Source organism: Oryza glaberrima, chromosome 12 (genome assembly GCF_000147395.1).
Source record: "Oryza glaberrima chromosome 12, OglaRS2, whole genome shotgun sequence".
NCBI lineage: Eukaryota > Viridiplantae > Streptophyta > Magnoliopsida > Poales > Poaceae > Oryza > Oryza glaberrima.
Window position 1 is genome coordinate 19,875,959 of NC_068337.1, and position 23,843 is coordinate 19,899,801.

Consider the following 23,843-nt stretch of genomic DNA (forward strand, 5'->3'; position numbering starts at 1 on the left):
TGCCTGTTCCGGCAACTATAAACTCTCTCTCAATTAAATGTGTCAATAAATTGTTGTAGTAATAATGGGCTTAAATTTGTAATGATCATAACATCTTTTTAGACAGGTGCATTGCTGATAGTCACATTAGTATATCACACATATATATTTGCTCATTACTAATATATATAAGTTTGAATGTTCTAAAACTTAGTCAGATAATATGAATCTCAATTAAAAGATGATGAGGTTTATTTGTAAACCGTCCTTTTTGTAATGTGAATTGTAAAATTATATGCCCGATATTACTACATTTCCTCATTTTGTTCTTTAACTTGTTGTTAGATATTTCCAAATATAAGTCAATGATCTATTTGTAATTATTTTTTTCCCAAAGAAAAGTCACATAGATAGACTAAGAGGGTATATTTGCAAGATAGTTTTTTAATTGAATGTATACATAGTAAAATTATATCCACAACTTTACTATTTTTTTTCTTAGTAGGCTGAGGAAACTTCTAGACAAAGTATTACTACTCCCTCTATCCAATGGCTCATATTTCTTCTAAATATTTTGTTTTGTGTGAATCCAAATGCTATTATTTTGTTGATCATGTGGCTCATCCTAGTTGTTTTTTCGGATTCACCTTTCACTTATAGTGATGCGGTGTTTAATTTGATCCATTTAGATGCGCTAAGAGAACAGGGGTCACCATTGATGAGGAAGACGACGGCCTCATCTTTTCGCTTATGCTCATGCTTATGCTTATCAGTAAAAATTTGAATTTTCAACTTTAAATTTGAATTTGATTTTGGGGTTTTCTCATCGAAGTTTATTTTTCAGCCTTTGTTTTTAGATCGCTAAGAACACATATATAAAAGTTTTATTAACAAATTATTTTTTATTTGCAAATATGCCGTTTCACTTATTCCACGATGAGGCCGAAAACCAGAGGGAAATATATGCTCGTCTTGGATAGACGTTGAGGCCCATAAGGACCGTTAGAATTTAAACGGCCCATATAAAATTCTGCATAACTCGTCGAAATATAGGATAATATTTGGCCCAACAAAATGGGCCTCTTCAGCCTGGTTCACAGATGGAATAAGTTCACTTTGGGTCCCTCTATTTATCGCTCAGTCCGATTTTCGTCCCTCGGTCGAAAAACCGGGTAGGGTAGGTCCCTCAACTTTCAGAACCGTTTAAATAAGATCTCTCGGCGGTTTTGAAGGCGGTTTTGGCTGAAGTGGCGCCTACGTGGCTTGTTTAACTAGGTCTCCATCCCACGTGGCGCTTACGTGGCAATTATATCTCGAAAAAATAATAAAAAGCGTGGCCCTACATGTCAGCTGTGCACAAAAATAATTTTAACATGGTGGGGCCCACATGGGCCCCACATGTCAGCCTCACCCCTCTCTTATTCCCTTTCCCTTCTCTCTCTTCTTCCCTTTCCCCTTTCTCTCCTCTCGTCTTCCCTCTCTAGCGGCGGCGGCGGTCAGAGTCGGCGAGCATCGCGTGGGAGCGGCGCCGGCGACGCAGAGGTCTAGCGCGCTTGCCGCATGCCGCCGCGCTAGCGGAGACGGGAGACGGCGGCTGTCACCGAGCTCCAGCCCGTGGCCGGCACGTCATCGTGGACCTCGTGTATGCCGGCGAGGGCGAGCGGCACGGCCGGGACTCAGCCGGCGGCGCTCCCGCGCGATGGACCTGCGGTCCCCGCGGCCGCCACGTCGCCGGCGGTCGGAGAGGGCGACGGCGGGGCGGAGCCAAGGGGCGAAGCGGGGCGGGCGACGGCCGAAGCAGGGTGGAGCGAGGGCGAGCAGATAACGTCGAGCCGTCGCCATCCTCGCCGCGGGGGTGTCTAGCCAAGGGGGGCTCCTGGTGCCGTTGTTGGAGGACGCCGACACCCGTAGCCGACGACGGTGAGCGGGGCGGGCAGCGAGGAAGACGTAGTGACGACAACGACGCCATCACCAGCAGCAGCCGCCGCCGCCCACGGCCTTGCTGCCCCGCGTCCCCCTGAGGAGGGGACCAACCTAGCCGCCGCTGCCCACAGCCGCACTGCCCCTCGTCTCCCTGCAGGTCAGTTCTTGACCCCGTAGCCGACGACGGTGAGGAGCGTGTAGTGACGACGACAATGCCATCACCAACAGCAGCCGCCGCCGCCCACAGCCGTGCTGCCCCGCGTTTCCCTGTCGGTCACCGCCCGTCCCGGCGCCCCTTCTCCATGACAGGCGAGGAGGGGACCGACCTCACCGCCGCCGCCGCCCATGGCTGTGCTGCCCCGCGTCTCCCCGCCAGTCACCGCCCGTCCCGGCGCCTCTTCTTCCCACCAGTCGCCGCCTGTCGTGCCATCCTCCTCGCCGCCTGTCACGCCGCCCCTTCTTCTCGCCGGCCACAGCCCGTCACCCCGCCACTCGTCGGCCGTTGCACGCGAGACAGGAGAGCGGGGAGAGAGATGAAGAGAGGGGAGATAGGGAGTGAGGAGGAAGAAGAGGGGAGTGAGATTGACATGTGGGGCCCACGTGGGCCCCACCTTTTCTAATTATTTTTTTGTGTAACTGACATGTGGGTCCCACGGGTTTTTTTTTCCAAATCGAATTGCCACATAAGCGCCACATCAATGTCACGTGGGATGAAGACCTAGTCAAACCAGCCATGTAGGCGCCACATCAGCCAAAACCACTATCTAAACCGCCTTAGGACCATATATGCCCGGTTTTTGTAAGTTGGGGGACGGGTCGTATCCGATTTTGCGGTTCAGGGATGAAAATCGTACTGGGCGACAAATAGAGAGACCTAAAGTGAACTTATTCCTTCACAGATAGAAACCAAGCAATACAAGAATATATCTAGGACCAGATGGGAAATTTCGTAGTACTATAAATCTGGACAGGTTATCTGTCCAGATTCGTATTACTAGGAAATGTCCTATCCGATTCTAGATTCTTATATTTTGGGACGGAGGGAGTATATAGCAACGGCATAAGTAATGTGCAAAGTTGTTTTTTAGTAGATTATAAAATTGATCGATCAATCACCCAAAAAAATCAAAAGAAAATTGAGATGATGTGTTATTTAAAAGGAAAGAGATAATTCCGATAGTAGGTTGATCATCCGAAAGCTGAGGCTCCCATCGGATGGCCTAATCAGCCAAAGAAAAAGCCAAATTTTAAATTTTTAAGCTTAATTTTGAGATTGATTTTGAGATATTTTCAACGTAATTTCTTTTTTAACATTGGCTTTTAAGTCACCAATAACACATTTATAAAACTTTCACCTACAAATTCATTTTTATTTCCTAATAAGCCGTTTTGGCTTATTAGGAAATAAGCCAAACGATGGGGACCTGAGAACAATTGGGTTGATATGGTTTAATGAGAGAAAAGAAAGAAGATAGATAATAAATTTGACCATAGATAAATTATTCGTGGGCTAGTTAATGAATAGAAAGGGAGTTAAACCTTGGCCAATAAAAGAAATAAGAGAGATAATTACTTTGTACTTCTCTCAAGTCTCAACTACTTCCAAGTGTATATACGCTTCTTTCAATGCATTCATATATCCAAGCTCAACAGTATACATGCTACTCTCTGCTCAGATCAGACAAGATCTGACACAGGAAGAGAGATGGAGTATGCAAGCCAAATTGGTGTGTGTGCTAGTTTTCACGTTCAATTTCCAGATGTGAACTAGAGCTAAATTTAGAGAGAATTCAAAGAGAGAAGAAGAGCATTAGTTCCAGTCCAAGCACATATAGCAAAGACAAATCAATTAAACATGGGATTAGGAGGCACCGAGAACAAAAGGAGTGCCATGGTTTTCTAATAACTTTCTGAATTCAAATCTTCCTCATCAGTTTTTCGTGAAGGAAACGTCACTTCCGGGGATGTCTCACGACATGGTTGCCTTGGTGAAGTTGCTATGTGCTTTTTTGGTGGCCGCTACGCTGTGATCGAGAAATTGCAATCTAGACGGGCTCCCCTGTTGTTCATCTTGTCCGAAGAGAGATGCTGAGATAAAAAGAAGAGGGAAGCAAGATGAGTGAAATAGAATGGTAAAAATCAGCAGTACCAAAACCAAGATCGATCTCCTCCTAGCCCTGTCTAGCTGTAGATAGAGACATCCGTGATTCGGTATTCAGCTTACTACTAAATTAAGTATACAACTAAAATTTATCGCATAAAGGAAATATCTGTTTCCCTTGCTGTTTGCACACAAGATTACGTTAATAGTAAATTTCAACCATAATATGTTAATCCGCACCGCACCGCAGTTCGATCTCCGCCACTTCAGTTTTCTTCTTATTTCTCCATCGCGCTCCTGATTCGTTTCATTGTGGCTCTGGTCGGCCATCGCATAAATGCTCGTATTTTGTGGATGTGAATCAAGTTTGAATTGATGAATTTAAACCCTTGTTTGCATGTGCGTGCATAAACATTACTCTCAAGTCTCAAACTTTACTCTAAGACATATATATAGGTACTGAGGAAGCTGATGAAATGTGCGAGACCAAAATCATAAACATTCTCACACCGACATATTTGTAGTGCTCTGTATGACCATAGTAGGATGAGCTACTGGAAATGAAAATGGTGCAGATCTCAGGAACAATGCAGATTATACTTGTATGCATATTACTTAGGATTGGGAGGTATTAGAGATTAAAGCGGTGCATACATATACTTGGCTGGTTTCAGAACTCAGTGGAAGGCATCATCAATTAGTCGATCATCATGGTTTCAGAACACTGCTCGTCTCCTCACTCGACTCCCCATCTCCTCTCTCCGTTGCCTTGTCGCCGCCCGAGTAAGCCGCCGGTGTGCCGAGCGGCTACGTGGAAGGCAGCCAGCAGGGATTTCGGTGCGACGGAGGGGAGCTTCGGGTCTGGTGGCACGGGAGACGATGCACGGGGCCGTGGGCGGCGGTGGCCGGGCCTGCGCCTGGCCATGCATGGCAGCGGAGGAGGCTGAGACGGCTAGTGGCGCAGGAGACGGCGGGGCCATGGGCTGCGGGGCGCCTGGCCGTGCGTGGCAGCGGAGAAGGTCGAGAGGGCGGCGCCGCGGCAGGTAGAGGCGAGACGTTGGCGGCAGTCCTACGAGCGGCGCAGGTCTAGAAATCCGATGAAGCAGAAGCAGATCCTTTCGGCTCGCGTCTGGTCAGCTAGTTCTGACTAGATGACGATAGATGAAGGTGGGTTAACTGGCGGCGCACGGTGTCAACTCACTTGAAGTGGATGAAGATGTCTTCCACTGAGTTCTGAAACCAACCGAGTATATGTATGCACCATAGCGGAGTATCGTAGCAACAACGTAATATAGGCGGTGGCAACTAGATGAATTCCACTCGTCGGATTTGGCCGCTTCAGGACAGGATGTCGGGAAGCAGGGATGTATTGAGGTCGTAGTTTTTACGTTTATTGGTTGTGTGTTCTCCTCTTTATTAAGATATAAATCTAAGTGCTCTCATATATTTTTGGCTATGTATATCCCTCATAGATATAGAGATTAGATTAACAAAAATCCATTATCTAAAAAATCCTGGACCTCTGATGGGCGATGCACTTTGGTCCGATTTTTTTTCATCCAAACAAATGCAGCCCCATAATTCATGTGAGCAGGCAAATTCAGAATTTAAACATATAGACGTGATGCTGACGTGTACACTGGCGTTTCCATCCACTGCTAGTCCAACAAGCTAATGGGCCGGTGAACTGATGTACAGCCCAACAGCCCACTGTCAGTCAAACTATGGTAGATGGATGAACCGTAGCAGGCAAATAAAATAGGGCAAATCTGCCGACCGCTGTGCTGCCGTTACCCTCAAATTTTCTTCGACCTCCATCGCTCCTCTATTTACTAATCCAGCAAACAAATTTCCTTGAATTCAGATATTGTTTTTTATGTTGGAAATTAGATCTGCATAGGCAGTGACCTGTGAGTTCCAAATCTAATCCATCTGCTACTATCATGAAAATCAGAAATATATGTTGACGATCTTGATTTGTTTTGCATATAGCAGTGGCGGCCGACAACCTTGATTTGTTTTGCATATAGCTGTTGGATGTAGATAGTCCTAGAATAAAATAGAAAGCGGGCAACAAGACTATTCGAGAGCACTATTAATGTATTGTGCCTTGTGTCATTTCTAAGACCTATGTTATGAAGGCTCCTATATATAATGGCTGCAAATTAATAATGGTCCTAGCTTTTTTAAGTAATGAAAAATGAATTGGCCTTTCTAGTTTCTAGTTTCTAGTTTTTTTACTATGTAATAATAATATTGTGACATATTTATGGTGGTCTCTGTTCAGAGCTTGCATATTAAAACACGCATGGCTTAAATGGTGTTGTTTTGCTTTTGCAAATAATTGTACCATATTTGCTTCTTAGTGTAATATGTTTATAATAAAAAAAACTAAACAACTTCGATCGGCTGACAAAAAAGAGACTTAATGCTACTGAGGTAGCTGAGTAGTGAACGTTATTTCGTTGGGCATTAGCTCACCCGGATTTGACATGTTCCAACTTGCATGCCGCTTACAAATAGAAATTCCAACATTCTTCACATCTGGAATTTTGGGGCTGCATTCAGATGAAAAAATGTCGGCACTTTGGTGGACGCCAGGTCTACTGACCTTCAATTCTATGTACTTTGGCCGTGCCACAGTCTGCGAGATATATATAGCCCGGGCTGATACCCTGTGCCTTTTTCCTTTTGTTTCTTTTGATATTGTGTTTTTTTTTGTTTTGTTATGTAGCGCCAGACGTAAAACTCTGCTTATCTGATAGGCAAAGCTTGATTGGGATCCTCCAAAGTAAATTCAGAGTGACGTGGTCATTAATATGTGAGCCTCACCAACCATGGGTCCACATGTCAACGACCATTTCAGGTGGAAAGTTACGTCAGAGGATTCCTCTCCGAAAAGATTATATCTATATTTGAAAGTAGACCTCTCGGTTATTTACCTTGTGCCAGCTATAAGAAAGCACTACTAGAAAAAGCATTTTCGCCGATGTTGAGCATCTTTTTTCGCAGGCGGGTAGATCTCTCGGAGCCAAATGGCCGCCTACGAAAATGACAATCAGAGTCAAGACCTTCATCCGCCTACAAAAATATATTTTTGCAGGCGGACCACATAAGACGTCGCCTAAAAAAAAAAAAATCTCATTTTCAGAAGCACACTGCTAAGAGCTCCGCCTGCAAAAACCCACATCCAACTATAAAAAAAATCAAACCTATCCCGCTCCCTCACCAGCCACTCAAATCTTATCCTCTCCTCTTCTCTCCCTCTCCCTCTCCTTCTCTCACCCTCCCCTCCCTCTCCTCAGAGCCTGCAAGGAGGAGAGCCGGCGGTCCGGGTGAGGAGGTGGTGGTCCGGCGGGTGGCGGCGGTTCGGCGGGGAGGGCCAGCGACGGCAGGGCGAGGAGGAGGTGGTCCGGCAGCGGGGGCTCGGCAAGGCGGAGTGATAGCCGCGGGGTCAGAGCGGCTTGGCTAGGAGGCCGCCCGGCGGCGGCTCGGCGAGGCAAGGACGGCCGGAGGCGGCTGCTCGGCGACAAGGGACGGCGCCGACGATGAGGGCCGGCGGCAGATCCACCCTCCCTCCCCCGTGTGGTCGTCCCCTCCCTCACTCCCTCTTCCTCTCAGATCTGCCCGGAGGGGGACGGGTGGAGGCCACCAGCCTCCCTTCCCTCTTTCCTCTCAGATCCACCCGGTAGGGGGAGGCCACTGGTGGCGGCGGCTTGGCCCTCCCCTCTGCAACAGTAGAGGGCGGCAGGGAGGAGGCCACGGAGCTGTGTTTTTTTATTTGTTTTTATTTTGATTGATGCTACAATGCAAATCGGTGTTGTGGATTTGAATCCGATGTATCTGTGTTCATGTATAGATTGTGTTGATGAATGGATGTTTGTGATTGTATTTTGTTGAATGGATGAAGAAATTTTGATTTGTGGGTGAATCGCGAGGGCGGGCTAGTTTGGTGGCGAAAAATTTTTTTTGGCGCCAAAACTATTTCTGTAGTTAGGGCTGCTATCGCCTAGGAAAATTGAGTTTTCGCCTATGTAAATAATTTTCGCAGGCGGGTGCTTTTCTAGTAGTGAAGGCATATATCAAATGTCATGGGGATCGATAGATCCACTCAAACTTCACGTAAAGCTTTTAAATAAATACATTCCATTTCGATTAAACAAATTGGGTTAATTGGATCCATGCCACTGCAACTTTACGAAATTTAAAAAAATATCAGTACTATTTGTCATATTGGCTACATGTCACTGAAAATTTCTAAAATTAGAACCATACCTCTCCTGTCCCTTTTTTCGTCTCCTCACTCACGCCGTCTCCGTTGAGCGTTCCACGCGGCCTCGCCGCTTCCACTGCCTTCCTCCAGCTCCAGGGTGGCCGCGCCGAGCGGTGGCACCGGCGGAGGCGGAGGTGGGAACTTTCCGTGGCTCGCGCAATCAAGTCGGCGGCGGACAAAAGGGCGACAAGCACCAACGCCGAGCCGTACGCTCTGCTCTCCGCGATCTCTTGCGGGCCGCAGGCGCTGCTCTCCTTGATCTCCCTCATCGCAGCATCGCTGGCCAAAACACCCAAGGGGAGCAGCGCCAAGCACACCACTGTCGGCGCACGCTGAGTTCAAGCAGGTGCAGTAACAGCCGTACCGGTGTTTTGATGAAGTTTGAGATATACCATTGGTATCTCACTGACATGTAGGACCCACATGAGTCAATGACATGTGGGTCAGGATGGCATATCTCAAATTGATTGGAGAAAAATGCTACTCCTAATCTTGATGAGTGATTCTATCTATGTTGGCTGGGCAAGCCGCCGTGGCCGCAGCGGCGAGGTGGACAAGAGAGGGAGGGAGGTGGAGATGAGGCGCCGCCGGGGATGGGGACGACGACGAGAGCCACGCGATTCTCCGCGACGTCGTCCGGGGAGCCTGCTGAGGTGCATTCTTCGTCGTCGTCGAGGAAGCGCGCGGACGCGCTAGTGAGGCCGCGGGCGGCGTTCCTGGCGGCGCTCACGCACCGGCGGCTGGTGTCGAGGCGGCTGGGGTCGAGCCTGATGGGCACCATCTTCAGGCGGCGCCGTGGCCACGGGCACGTCGCGCTGCAGATGGACACCCGCTCGCCGCCGGTGCTGCTAGTGGAGATGGCCGCCTACTCCTCCGGCGCGCTCGTCAGGGAGATGTCCTCCGGCCTCGTCCGCCTCGTTCTCGAGTGATTAAAGGGGCGGGGGGAGGGACGATACGATGTGAGAAAGGAGACGGAAAAAGGGACGGGAGTGGCATGGTTCTAATTATAGAAATTTTCAGTGGCATGTAGCCGATATGATGAATAGTAGTGTTTTTTTTTAATTTTTCGTAAAGTTGCAGTGGCATGGATCCAATTAACCCAAATAAATTTGTTCTAATACCTAGCACGTTTGAAGTATTTGTTTGTTATGTTGTTAGCCCGTATGGTCCAGAGGTGGTGTTGTGTTGGATGAAAATTTAAGAGAGTGAGGGACCGCTTATAAACCTTTATATGCTAGCTCCAATCATTCTACCCCTGAACTAATGCTTTTATATTAAGCGAGTAAAAAATATAAGCCGGAACTATACGTATGTGCATCCACTAAAAATGTGTGTAGAGCTAGGCTAATATGGATAGCGTGTTACATGTATGGTGTATTGTATATTTGTGTAATTATTATTTATTTATTTTCAGCAGTCCGAGAATCTGAGTGGTTGGAATTAATGAATGTGTATGTACCGCACTTTATGAAACAACGTGAACAAACAAAGTGTACGCCTTGCATATGGTACATTCTGCGTCGATAAAATGGAAAAGATTCAGGGTGTTATATAGAGGACTACTTCAGGTGCTAAATGTTGTTTGCAAATTAATTTGGTATGCATACATGTGCTATATAAGTATGCAACATAAAAGGAGAGTTGAGAGAGTGTGTAGAGAGAGCCATTCAGAACAACAGTCGCGTTGAAAGCTGAGACATGAGAGACACAGCAGTCGATAGCTAGCATGCACATGACGCATTGTTATACATATGAGCAATTCTACGGTCCTTGAGAAGTTACCATGAGGTACCAAAAATTTAGTGTAAAATTTGATACCTCATGGTACCTCGTAGTACCTAGGTACCAAGAGGTACCAAATTTACAATAGAAAATAGAGCATCTTTCTCATTCTTGAGGAGGTACCACGAGGTACTATGAGGTACGAGGTACCATGAGGTACCAATCTAATCTAACCGTTGGTTTAACAGGGGTATGATCGGGCTAACAAAAATGAGGTCTCCTCTCTCTCATCTACCGTATCAGGTTGCCGGCCGTCTACGCCGCGCCGCCATCGCCCATCGAGGCCGCCGCCGCCATCGCGCATCGAGCCCACCGCGCCGTCGTATCGAGGCCGCCGCCGCTGCTGCCACCGCCCATCGAGGCTGTCACGCCGCCGTGGCGCATCGAGGCTGTCGCCATGGACTGCGAGCTCAGTCTTCTCATGAGCACGAGAGAAAGAGGAGAAAAAACAAAAGAAAAATTGAATGGGTAGGGATTCGAGGGAGAACACGTGAATACCTCCCAAACCAGATCTTGCCCTCTGCGATACTGATGTGCAAACAAACATATACACCTATATCGGAAAAGGAAAAATCCGATTGAACTAATCAATGGACGGGTTAATTTTTTTCAACATCTCCCGACGACCCGACTTGAGTGGAGGCGCTGAGGGGAGTTGGGCACCGAAGGATAAGGAAGGTGGGAGGAGCACGGCACTGACTACAGTCCACCGCCGCCAACATCCAATAGGTCTCCGCTGTCGTCGTCCACTCCGACAATCATTGCCTCTACTGTACTAGCACAGAAAGAAGGGAGGAGGAGCCGAGGAGGTCGAGTAGTAGTTGAGCCGGCGTCCCTGCATTTGCCTACCTCCCATAGGGTTGCTGTCACATCCTAAAAATCCTAAAAATATAAATTGTTGTTTAATTGGAATTATTAGAAATGATTTTAAAAGCCTAGAAGAGAAGATCTAATTTTAAATAATAAATTCCAATATAAAATGGGGCCAGATAAAATTTCATTAAATACTTTGCTTGATTCTATAATTCCTAGATTTTTCTGGGATTTATTTGAGCCAAGGAAGTATTTTTAATAAATGGAATTGCATTTCATGAATAATTTAAATGGAAAAAGGTTTTTAAAAGTCTCTTTTGGCTTTGGGCCGAAAGTCGGCCCAAAACCTTCTCTCTCTCTCCCCGGCCCAAGTCGGCCCAGTCCGCAGCTGCAGCCGTCGCTCGCGCGCGCACGTCCGCCCGCTGACAGGTGGGGCCCACCTATCAGACTCGTCGTCTTCCTCGCGCCGCCGCCGCCCGAAACCCTAGCGCCGCGCCGCCGTCATCTCCTTCCAAATCCAGCCGCCCCTTTCCGTTTCCGGTGAAATCAATAGAGGAGAAATGATCTTCGGGACCTCCTCTACCTTTTCCCTTTTGGAACTTCGGCTAAAATCGTTTGGAAAGCGGAGGATTCGATCTCGAATCGGATTCGTCTCTCTCTCCCGAACCCTAACCTTTCCTTTGCGTCGCCGGTCGCCGTGGGCCTTCGCCGCCGCCTCCTTGCCCCTTTAAAAGGATCCCCGGTGTCTCCGCTACCCGTCGCCACCCTTGCCTTCGTCTCTCGTCGCCCGTAGAGCCCTAGCGCCGTGAGCCCTCGCGCCGCCGTCGCCACCGTCGCTCCAGCCGTGCGTCGCCGTCGCTCCAGTCGTCGTCACTGCTCGGGGAGGTCACCGTCGTGGTCGCCAAGCCGTCGCCGACCTCGTCCGCCACTCCGCCGTCGCTGTCGACCGCTGGAACACCGTCGCCGTCGTTAAGCCGGAGGTCGCCGCCGCTTCTTCTTCGCCGCTGTCGCCGTCCGTTGTTCTTCCGCCGCTTCTTTGGTCACCGGTGAGTTCGCCGTGCCGTCCGCTACCCGTAGGTGCTCTCCGTTCGCGCCGCCGCGCCGTCGTTCGCCGGCAAACTCGCGCGGTTCGGTCGCCGCCGGAGATGACGTCATCGCCGACGTCATCGATGCCGTCCGCCGTGGTCCGGCCGTGGACCGGTCGATCTCGGCCGTTCGTTTTGGATGGATCGATCTCGGCCGTTCGTTTTGGATGGATCGATCTCGGCCGTCCGTTCCTGTGAACCGTCGCCGTGCACCCGGTCCACCGCTAACCCTAGCCGCTGACGCAATAAATCCTCTTTTCCTTTTCAAAAATAATTCATTATTGCGTCATAATTCAATTAAAATCCATATAAGTGTTTTAATCCGATTTAATCTTTAAAAATTCATAACTAATTCATCTTAGCTCGGATTTAGTTGGTTCAAGTCTCTAAATTTTTCTAAAATTGAGATCTACATGTTAAAAATATCCACATGTACTGTTCATGCTTGTTTATGTGCTGTTTTGGTGTTTTGCTCTTTTCTGTTTAGATTCCGACGTTTCCGGAGAGTCCGTTTTCGCAGGAGAAGAATTTGAAGAGTTCCAAGGCCAGCAAGGCAAGTCACACAGATTCCAAGCAACCCTTTGAACATGTTGATCCCGTTTAAAGCTATTATTTCTATTCAATTATTGCATTTATTTTCGAATGTCATTGGGTGGAATTAACCTATTGTTTGTTATAGCCCTTTTGTTCTTGATTACTTTATTCGTTGATACCTTGGGTTATTATAACTTGACTAGTTGGGCTTGATATATTGGTTCAGCTAGATATTAGATATGATTGCTTAGCCATGCTTAGAAACATTAGCACACTATTGAGATAACTTATGACTCATTATTATTTAATGATGGCTTATTGATAACTCATGATGGTTAATCATGATTGGTTAATTAATTAATTTGCCAACTAAAACCTGTTAATGGTGGGTTGTGAGTACATGGTTTTGATGGTCGTGCTCATGATAATTAAGGACCGGTTCACGAGTTTCGGTTGTGAAACATTAACCGTGCCAACCACAAGCCAGCGTGGGCAACGGCTTTACCTTTTGTATAGCATGGTTCATTGCGGGGCACCAGACTGAGAAGTGGCGGAGATAAGCCCACGGGGGTCGCTGGGGAGTCCATGCCTTGTTTATAAGGGGGTGATTATGATCCAGGAACGGTGCGCTGTGGTGGATTGTGTTGTGCGAGGGGTACTGTCACAGCTCCTTTCCGAGGTACCGTGGTGGTATCGAGGCGCATGGTGACATGTCGTGGGGCTGTGTCTTGTGGGTACAGTGGTACACCTCTGGCCAGAGTAAAACTATTCGAATAGCCGTGCCCGCGGTTATGGGCGGGTCTAACAATGTCTTTCGTGATTAGTCTCACACCTCTCATCATAATAAAAGATACTATGACTGGTAATAATTTGATTAGCTTCTGGTTTGGAATGGTATATTCCTGGTTTGGAGATAGAACTGTGCAGCCGGGATTGGTTGTTCAGAATGGTTGGGCCTATGCAACAGGGTATGTTGTATAGCGTTGGATTAATATTGTTTAATTATTACTCAACTGTTTCATTAAATTCTGAAATGTTTATTAAATGCTGTTTATGCAAATGAAACCCTACTATGCCATCCTTTGTTATCCTGTGCACTTGCATATTTGCTGCGTGGCTTGCTGAGTATGTCATATACTCACCTTGCAATCATTCATCAGAGGAGTTCTACAGTGATGCTGATGGTGTGGATGATTAGGCGTAGCCCTGGTCAAGCTGCCTGTGGAGTGGAATCGTCTGCGCCGTTTATTTTTTTTTCCGCTGCTTATATCTTTATTGATTGAGAGGAACTATCTACCTCTGTAATGACATTTTATTCGCTTATTAATTAGAGTAATAATTGTACTCTATTATCAATTTGTTATTGTGTGCCTCGGCTGATTCCTGGACGAGGGTTCGCACACATGTAAGCGTTTGGAATTTTGGATAGAAATTCCGGGCGTGACAAGTTGGTATCAGAGCCTCCTTGACCCTAGGTTATGCCCAATGGTTACCCATAGAAGCCCTCTAAAAATATTGGAAAAATAGAACTGTTCTCCTCTCTTTCTCTTTTAATTAAACCAAACAAATGGCACATGCAGTTTATAATTCCTTTAATTGTTCTCATTTAAAAATTTATTTATTATTATTCCGGTGTTATTAGTACCGTACATCTATTACTGTACTAATGGCTCATTGGCCAGCAAAAGTTTTACAACATTGTTTAATCTTGCTGCAATGAAATAAATTTAGCATATTGATTTTATAACTTTGCTTTTATTTCTTTTGAAACCTGTCGTTCAAAAGTGCAAAATTTGTGATCTTGTTTCCAACTGTTTCAACTTATCTTGCAAGCTTGGTTTACTTACTTACCTTTTACTTGGATTTTCTAACTTTATTCAAATTAATCCAAAAACTTGTGCTATTAATTGGACAAACATCTTAACTCCCTCCTTTCACTTGTCTTTAGATGCCGCGCTACAAGCCTGAGTACTTGTTTGGTGTTGAGGGATTTGTCCAGGAGTTGCGTACGATGTCCTTTGCCATAGGATTTGGGACTGCCCCTATGTATGCCCAGATTCCTCATGATCGGGATGAAGAGAAGTGTCGGGTCAAAGTCACCTTGAACAGTAATAGTGAAGATATCCCATCAGTGATGTTCGAAGCTGGAGGAGGAAATTATATTCATGCATGTCAGGAGGTGGCAAGGATCGCCATAGGAGAGCTCCGCGATCGCTACAGTGATCAGTTGGCCGACACTGAGTATCGCTACCATCCTCGCCAACCCCAGGGAAGTGACCGTGGCAGCTACCTTGAGACTGAGGGGATTGAGAATGATGCTACCACAAGGCATCTGGTTGAGATGCTGTGGGCTATGGATGAGACCCGCGCGGAGGTTGTGCTAGCAGCTAAAGATCGTGAAGACCGGAATCGCGGTAAGATTTGCAAGCTAGAAGACAAGGTGGATCGTTTGGAGAAGGAACTAGCCACATTGAAGGGAGAAGCACCGCCGCAGAAGGCCAGGGTTCGTCTTACCGCAAGGAAGAGAGCTCTATTCATCCCTCGTTACCAATTGGCGCCAAAGGTCCGTGTGGTGGAGAAAGAAGTTACCCCAGCCCTAGCAGACCCTCCGGTCGTCAATGTAAGTGATGATGAAGGAGAAGAATCGAAGCACACCCATTCAAAGGTCGAGTGGGGAGCCACTCAAGATGATGAAGACGAGCCGAACGAGCCTTCAATCAACTCCGATGCCCGGAAGACCTAGAGTTCCTTGTCAAGCCGTTGTCCTAGGTCGTTGTGTTAGTTTGCTTGTTTTAAGTTTGGTTGTGTGTGCGTCCTGCATGTGGTTTACATCAGTGGTGGGATGTAAGTGCATGCGTTTGTTTGCTTTCGAGTGTTAGGTAGTTGGTGAGTTTAGTGGTGTGAGAGAGTCTTCAGTTTTGTAATAATGAAACTCAGTTAAGATCAATAAAAGTCAAGTTAGAAGAAAAATTACTTCTCTGTCCTAAGTAGTTTTCCCCGGTTTCTCTTCTTGTGCTCTTGCCCATACCAGATGGTGCTCACTCGCAGCAACGGGAATGGCCCCAACAACAACAACAACAACAATGGAGAGAATCCCACACTTGCCCAAGTCCTGGCTCAACAGGCACAGCTTATGAACATGATGATGCAGCAACTCCAGAACCAACAGAACCAGGGAAATAACCAGGCACCTTCTCAGAACAAGTTAGCAGAATTTCTTCGTGTGAGGCCGCCCATTTTTTCTAGCACCACTAATCCTGTGGAAGCTGGTGATTGGCTGCACGCCATAGAGAAGAAGTTGGATTTGCTTCAGTGCACTGATCAAGAGAAGGTCTCATTTGCATCACACCAACTGCATGGCCCTGCCTCTGAGTGGTGGGATCACTTCCACCTTAACAGGACTACTGCTGAACCTATCACTTGGCTTGAATTCACCGCTGCTTTTCGGAAGACGCATATACCATCGGGAGTGGTGTCTCTCAAGAAGAAAGAATTTAGGTCGCTCACCCAAGGATCTCGCACGGTCACCGAGTATCTGCACGAGTTCAATCGTCTGGCTCGTTATGCTCCAGAAGATGTGCGCACTGATGAAGAGCGTCAGGAGAGGTTCTTGGAGGGACTTAATGATGAGCTGTCTTACCCACTCATGACTGGGGATTACCATGATTTCCAGAAGTTAGTGGATAAGGCTATTCGACAGGAGGACAAGTACAACCGCATGGAGCAGAAGAAAAGTCGGATTGCTCACTTCAAGGCACAACAGGGGAATAGCCAGAGGCCGCGTCTTACTTTAGGACCCCAGTCCATGCCACAAGGAGGTTCTTCGTCTGTTGTTCGTCCGCAGCGTCAGTTCTTCAACAACAATGCTGGCAACAACATCCGAAATCAAGCTCCACGTCCTGTGGCAGCTCCAACACAACAACAGCCTGCCAAGAAGGAGCAAGGCAGCAAGCCCGGAGTATGCTTCAACTGTGGTGAACCAGGACATTACTCTGACAAGTGTCCGAAGCCCCGACGCGCGAAGATTGTCCCTACCCAGAGTAACTTTACCGCACCTACGCCAAAGGCTCGTGTCAATCATGTTGCTGCTGCAGAAGCTCAAGGTGCTCCAGATGTGATTTTGGGTACGTTCCTTGTTAACTCAGTTCCTGCAACAGTGCTTTTCGATTCTGGTGCTACACATTCATTTTTATCTATGAGTTTTGCGGGAAATCATGGGATGGAAGTAGAAGATCTTAGACGTCCTTTGATGGTTAGTACCCCGAGTAATCAAGTACTCTCTTTGCAACGTAGCCCCTCTGTCAGAATAGAAATTCAAGGAGTGCCATTTCTGGCCAATCTTATCCTGTTAGAATCCAAAGATCTTGATGTCATCCTAGGGATGGACTGGTTAGTCAGGTATAAAGGTGTGATAGACTGTGCCAACAGAAAAGTAACTCTCACCAGCAATGATGGTCGAGTTGTAACAGTTCATGCACTGTCCTCTGAGTCTTTAAGGTCAAGTCTGAACCAAATAGCTTTGGAAGAGATTCCCGTAGTACAGGAATACCCGGACGTGTTCCCAGACGATTTACCTGGTCTGCCGCCTAAAAGGGATATAGAGTTCAGAATAGATTTGGTACCAGGAACCACTCCAATCCATAAGCGACCATATAGAATGGCGGCTAATGAGTTGGCAGAAGTCAAAAGGCAAGTCGACGATTTGCTTCAAAAGGGATACATCAGACCGAGTTCATCTCCATGGGGAGCTCCAGTTATTTTTGTGGAAAAGAAAGATCATACCCAGAGGATGTGTGTGGACTATCGTGCATTAAATGATGTGACTATCAAGAATAAGTACCCGCTGCCCAGAATTGATGATTTGTTTGATCAGCTTAAAGGTGCCACCGTTTTCTCCAAGATAGATCTTCGATCAGGGTATCACCAGTTGAGGATTAAAGAAGAGGATATACCTAAGACGGCCTTTACCACTAGGTATGGATTGTTCGAATGTACTGTTATGTCTTTTGGACTTACCAATGCCCCCGCTTCCTTCATGAACTTAATGAATAAGGTGTTTATGGAATACCTAGACAAGTTCGTGGTGGTCTTTATTGATGACATTCTTATCTACTCCCAAACAAAAGAAGAGCATGAAGAACATCTTCGTCTTGCACTAGAGAAGCTGCGAGAACATCAGTTGTATGCCAAGTTTAGCAAATGTGAATTTTGGTTGTCTGAAGTGAAGTTCCTTGGTCACGTCATCTCAGCCGGAGGAGTTGCCGTTGATCCCAGTAATGTGGAATCCGTAACCAACTGGAAACAACCGAAGACGGTTTCAGAGATTCGCAGTTTCCTGGGTCTTGCAGGTTATTACCGGAGGTTCATAGAGAATTTCTCCAAGATTGCTAAGCCCATGACACGACTGCTTCAAAAGGATGTAAAGTACAAGTGGTCAGAAGAATGTGAGCAGAGTTTTCAAGAGTTGAAGAATCGCTTAACATCAGCTCCTATTTTGATTTTACCTGATCCAAAGAAGGGTTTCCAAGTGTATTGCGATGCATCTAAGCTTGGCTTAGGTTGTGTTCTGATGCAAGATAGGAAGGTGGTTGCCTATGCATCTCGTCAGTTACGCCCGCATGAGAAGAACTACCCTACTCATGATCTTGAGTTGGCTGCAGTGGTTCATGCGTTGAAAATTTGGCGTCATTATCTTTTCGGTACTCGTACAGAGATGTACACCGATCACAAGAGTTTAAAGTATATCTTTACTCAGCCAGATCTGAACATGAGACAACGGAGATGGTTGGAATTAATTAAGGATTATGATATGGGAATTCATTATCACCCGGGAAAGGCTAATGTTGTAGCAGATGCTCTTAGCAGGAAAGGCTATTGCAATGCTACGGAAGGACGACAGTTGCCATTGGAGTTATGCAAGGAATTTGAAAGATTAAATTTGGGAATTGTTAGTAGAGGTTTTGTTGCAGCCTTAGAAGCAAAGCCCACACTAATCGATCAGGTTAGAGAAGCCCAAATTAATGACCCCGATATTCAAGAAATTAAGAAGAATATGAGAAGAGGAAAAGCTATCGGTTTCTTGGAGGATGAGCAAGGAACTGTATGGTTGGGCGAAAGAATCTGTGTCCCCGACAACAAAGATTTAAAAGATGCAATTCTGAAAGAAGCTCATGATACTTTATACTCCATTCACCCTGGTAGTACCAAGATGTACCAGGATCTCAAGGAAAGATTTTGGTGGGTAAGTATGAAGCGTGAAATCGCAGAATACGTAGCAGTATGTGATGTTTGTCAGCGAGTCAAGGCAGAACATCAGAAGCCCGCAGGTTTGCTGCAGCCTTTGAAGATTCCTGAATGGAAGTGGGAGGAAATCGGTATGGATTTCATCACTGGTCTACCCAGAACATCATCAGGCCACGACTCTATTTGGGTGATAGTCGACAGACTTACCAAAGTGGCTCATTTCATCCCAGTAAAGACAACATATTCCGGAAGTCGGTTGGCTGAATTGTATATGGCAAGGATTGTGTGCTTGCATGGTGTCCCTAAGAAAATAGTGTCTGATCGAGGTAGTCAGTTTACTTCACAGTTTTGGAAGAAGCTTCAAGAAGAGATGGGTTCTAAGCTGAACTTTAGTACTGCTTATCATCCGAAGACAGACGGACAAACCGAAAGGGTAAATCAGATTTTGGAGGACATGTTGAGAGCTTGTGCTTTAGACTTCGGTGGAAGTTGGGATAAGAATCTACCTTATGCGGAATTCTCGTACAACAACAGTTATCAAGCTAGTCTTCAGATGGCTCCTTACGAAGCGCTGTATGGTCGGAAGTGCCGCACTCCGCTTTTGTGGGATCAAACGGGAGAACGTCAGGTTTTCGGGACTGATATCCTAAGGGAAGCAGAAGAAAAGGTAAAAATCATTCAAGAAAGATTGCGGGTGGCCCAGACTCGTCATAAGAGTTATGCCGACAATCGTCGTAGAGATCTAAGTTTTGACGAAGGAGATTATGTGTACCTTCGTGTCACGCCTCTTCGAGGAGTTCATCGCTTCCACACTAAAGGGAAATTGGCACCGCGTTTCGTGGGACCTTACAAGATTTTCAGTAGAAGAGGAGAGGTCGCTTATCAGTTGGAGTTACCTCAATCTTTGGCAGGAGTCCATAATGTGTTCCATGTGTCGCAATTGAAAAAGTGTTTGAGGGAACCAACCGAAGAAGCTAACCTTGAACAGATAGAAGTCCAAGAGGATCTGACCTATATTGAGAAACCAATCCGTATCTTGGAAACAGATGAGAGAAGAACCAGGAATCGAGTTATCCGTTTTTGTAAAGTTCAGTGGAGTAATCACTCGGAAGAAGAATCAACTTGGGAACGGGAAGATGAATTGAAGTCAGCTCATCCGCATCTGTTCGCTAGTTCTTCCGAATCTCGAGGACGAGATTCTGTTTAAGGGGGGTAGGTTTGTCACATCCTAAAAATCCTAAAAATATAAATTGTTGTTTAATTGGAATTATTAGAAATGATTTTAAAAGCCTAGAAGAGAAGATCTAATTTTAAATAATAAATTCCAATATAAAATGGGGCCAGATAAAATTTCATTAAATACTTTGCTTGATTCTATAATTCCTAGATTTTTCTGGGATTTATTTGAGCCAAGGAAGTATTTTTAATAAATGGAATTGCATTTCATGAATAATTTAAATGGAAAAAGGTTTTTAAAAGTCTCTTTTGGCTTTGGGCCGAAAGTCGGCCCAAAACCTTCTCTCTCTCTCCCCGGCCCAAGTCGGCCCAGTCCGCAGCCGCAGCCGTCGCTCGCGCGCGCGCGTCCGCCCGCTGACAGGTGGGGCCCACCTATCAGACTCGTCGTCTTCCTCGCGCCGCCGCCGCCCGAAACCCTAGCGCCGCACCGCCGTCGTCTCCTTCCAAATCCAGCCGCCCCTTTCCGTTTCCGGTGAAATCAATAGAGGGGAAATGATCTTCGGGACCTCCTCTACCTTTTCCCTTTTGGAACTTCGGCTAAAATCGTTTGGAAAGCGGAGGATTCGATCTCGAATCGGATTCGTCTCTCTCTCCCGAACCCTAACCTTTCCTTCGCGTCGCCGGTCGCCGTGGGCCTTCGCCGCCGCCTCCTTGCCCCTTTAAAAGGATCCCCGGTGTCTCCGCTACCCGTCGCCACCCTTGCCTTCGTCTCTCGTCGCCCGTAGAGCCATAGCGCCGTGAGCCCTCGCGCCGCCGTCGCCGCCGTCGCTCCAGCCGTGCGTCGCCGTCGCTCCAGTCGTCGTCACTGCTCGGGGAGGTCACCGTCGTGGTCGCCAAGCCGTCGCCGACCTCGTCCGCCACTCCGCCGTCGCTGTCGACCGCCGGAACACCGTCGCCGTCGTTAAGCCGGAGGTCGCCGCCGCTTCTTCTTCGCCGCTGTCGCCGTCCGTTGTTCTTCCGCCGCTTCTTTGGTCACCGGTGAGTTCGCCGTGCCGTCCGCTACCCGTAGGTGCTCTCCGTTCGCGCCGCCGCGCCGTCGTTCGCCGGCGAACTCGCGCGGTTCGGTCGCCGCCGGAGATGACGTCATCGCCGACGTCATCGATGCCGTCCGCCGTGGTCCGGCCGTGGACCGGTCGATCTCGGCCGTTCGTTTTGGATGGATCGATCTCGGCCGTTCGTTTTGGATGGATCGATCTCGGCCGTCCGTTCCTGTGAACCGTCGCCGTGCACCCGGTCCACCGCTAACCCTAGCCGCTGACACAATAAATCCTCTTTTCCTTTTCAAAAATAATTCATTATTGCGTCATAATTCAATTAAAATCCATATAAGTGTTTTAATCTGATTTAATCTTTAAAAATTCATAACTAATTCATCTTAGCTCGGATTTAGTTGGTTCAAGTCTCTAAATTTTTCTAAAATTGAGATCTACATGTTAAAAATATCCACATGTACTGTTCATGCTTGTTTATGTGCTGTTTTGGTGTTTTGCTCTTTTCTGTTTAGATTCCGACGTTTCCGGAGAGTCCGTTTTCGCAGGAGAAGAATTTGAAGAGTTCCAAGGCCAGCAAGGCAAGTCACACAGATTCCAAGCAACCCTTTGAACATGTTGATCCCGTTTAAAGCTATTATTTCTATTCAATTATTGCATTTATTTTCGAATGTCATTGGGTGGAATTAACCTATTGTTTGTTATAGCCCTTTTGTTCTTGATTACTTTATTCCTTGATACCTTGGGTTATTATAACTTGACTAGTTGGGCTTGATATATTGGTTCAGCTAGATATTAGATATGATTGCTTAGCCATGCTTAGAAACATTAGCACACTATTGAGATAACTTATGACTCATTATTATTTAATGATGGCTTATTGATAACTCATGATGGTTAATCATGATTGGTTAATTAATTAATTTGCCAACTAAAACCTGTTAATGGTGGGTTGTGAGTACATGGTTTTGATGGTCGTGCTCAAGACAATTAAGGACCGGTTCACGAGTTTCGGTTGTGAAACATTAACCGTGTCAACCACAAGCCAGCGTGGGCAACGGCTTTACCTTTTGTATAGCATGGTTCATTGCGGGGCACCAGACTGAGAAGTGGCGGAGATAAGCCCACGGGGGTCGCTGGGGAGTCCATGCCTTGTTTATAAGGGGGTGATTATGATCCAGGAACGGTGCGCTGTGGTGGATTGTGTTGTGCGAGGGGTACTGTCACAGCTCCTTTCCGAGGTACCGTGGTGGTATCGAGGCGCATGGTGACATGTCGTGGGGCTGTGTCTTGTGGGTACAGTGGTACACCTCTGGCCAGAGTAAAACTATTCGAATAGCCGTGCCCGCGATTATGGGCGGGTCTAACAATGTCTTTCGTGATTAGTCTCACACCTCTCATCATAATAAAAGATACTATGACTGGTAATAATTTGATTAGCTTCTGGTTTGGAATGGTATATTCCTGGTTTGGAGATAGAACTGTGCAGCCGGGATTAGTTGTTCAGAATGGTTGGGCCTATGCAACAGGGTATGTTGTATAGCGTTGGATTAATATTGTTTAATTATTACTCAACTGTTTTATTAAATTCTGAAATGTTTATTAAATGCTGTTTATGCAAATGAAACCCTACTATGCCATCCTTTGTTATCCTGTGCACTTGCATATTTGCTGCGTGGCTTGCTGAGTATGTCATATACTCACCTTGCAATCATTCATCAGAGGAGGAGTTCTACAGTGATGCTGATGGTGTGGATGATTAGGCGTAGCCCTGGTCAAGCTGCCTGTAGAGTGGAATCGTCTGCGCCATTTATTTTTTTTTCCGCTGCTTAGATCTTTATTGATTGAGAGGAACTATCTACCTCTGTAATGACATTTTATTCGCTTATTAATTAGAGTAATAATTGTACTCTATTATCAATTTGTTATTGTGTGCCTCGGCTGATTCCTGGACGAGGGTTCGCACACATGTAAGCGTTTGGAATTTTGGATAGAAATTCCGGGCGTGACAGTTGCCGTTGCGATTTCCCCCTGCTCGGGAGGCTGTGCGCACTGAACTCGTCGCCCAGACCGATGGGGATTCGCTCGATTCGCTACCTGCACTAGTACATGCGAAAGTACAATCGTGCCCTCCCACCATCAAAAGCCATTCGGTACCTGCTCTCACGGTGATGCGGTACCACGAGGTACTGAAACTTTCCCTTTCCCAGCCGTTAGATGGAATGTAACGAACGGCCAGGATATGGTACCTCCTATCCTCGAGGACAGTAAAAAATCTCTAGAAAAGATGGTACCTCATGATACCTCCTCAAGGACCGTAATTAATTCCAAGTATTAAAGAAGATCTCTTCTAGAGATCTGCCGCACTGAACTCGTCGGCACGTCGGCAGATCTCCTATATATATATATATATATATATATATATATATATTTAGAGGATTGGGAAGTATCGGTAATCAGATTAGTCTAGTGTTCTTTTCCAGCTACTTCACTGCAACAAGAGGCAGCCCTGAACTATCTAGATTGTGTTGGATTACAATGTTCTTGGTTGGTTTCTAACACCACTGACCTACGCTTTCTGCTTGAGTTGGTACCAAGTCGAAACACAAGTGGTTGACCTTGTATCGATCTCCACTCAAACAAGTGTGTCGTATGCTTAGAAGATCAAGATCAGGGGGTCGGTATATAAAGAGATATACATTGAAGATCACATCACCATTCAGCACAACAACTATCAGAAATTCAGAATCAATTAAGCCGGATTCCAACATGATACTTGACATGGATTGTAAAATTAAGATAATTTCAAGTGTTGCATTGTGAACTGTTGGGATGACAACTGGCTCTCAAACAAATGCCCAAAACAACTTGCTCCAAGGCTGTTC

General features: G+C 46.5%; 1 pseudogene; it reads left to right on the forward strand.

Annotated features, from left to right (window-relative positions):
* Positions 1-8,244: 8,244 nt before the first annotated feature.
* On the forward strand, positions 8,245-9,205 carry LOC127756377 (uncharacterized; annotated as a pseudogene).
* Positions 9,206-23,843: the final 14,638 nt, after the last annotated feature.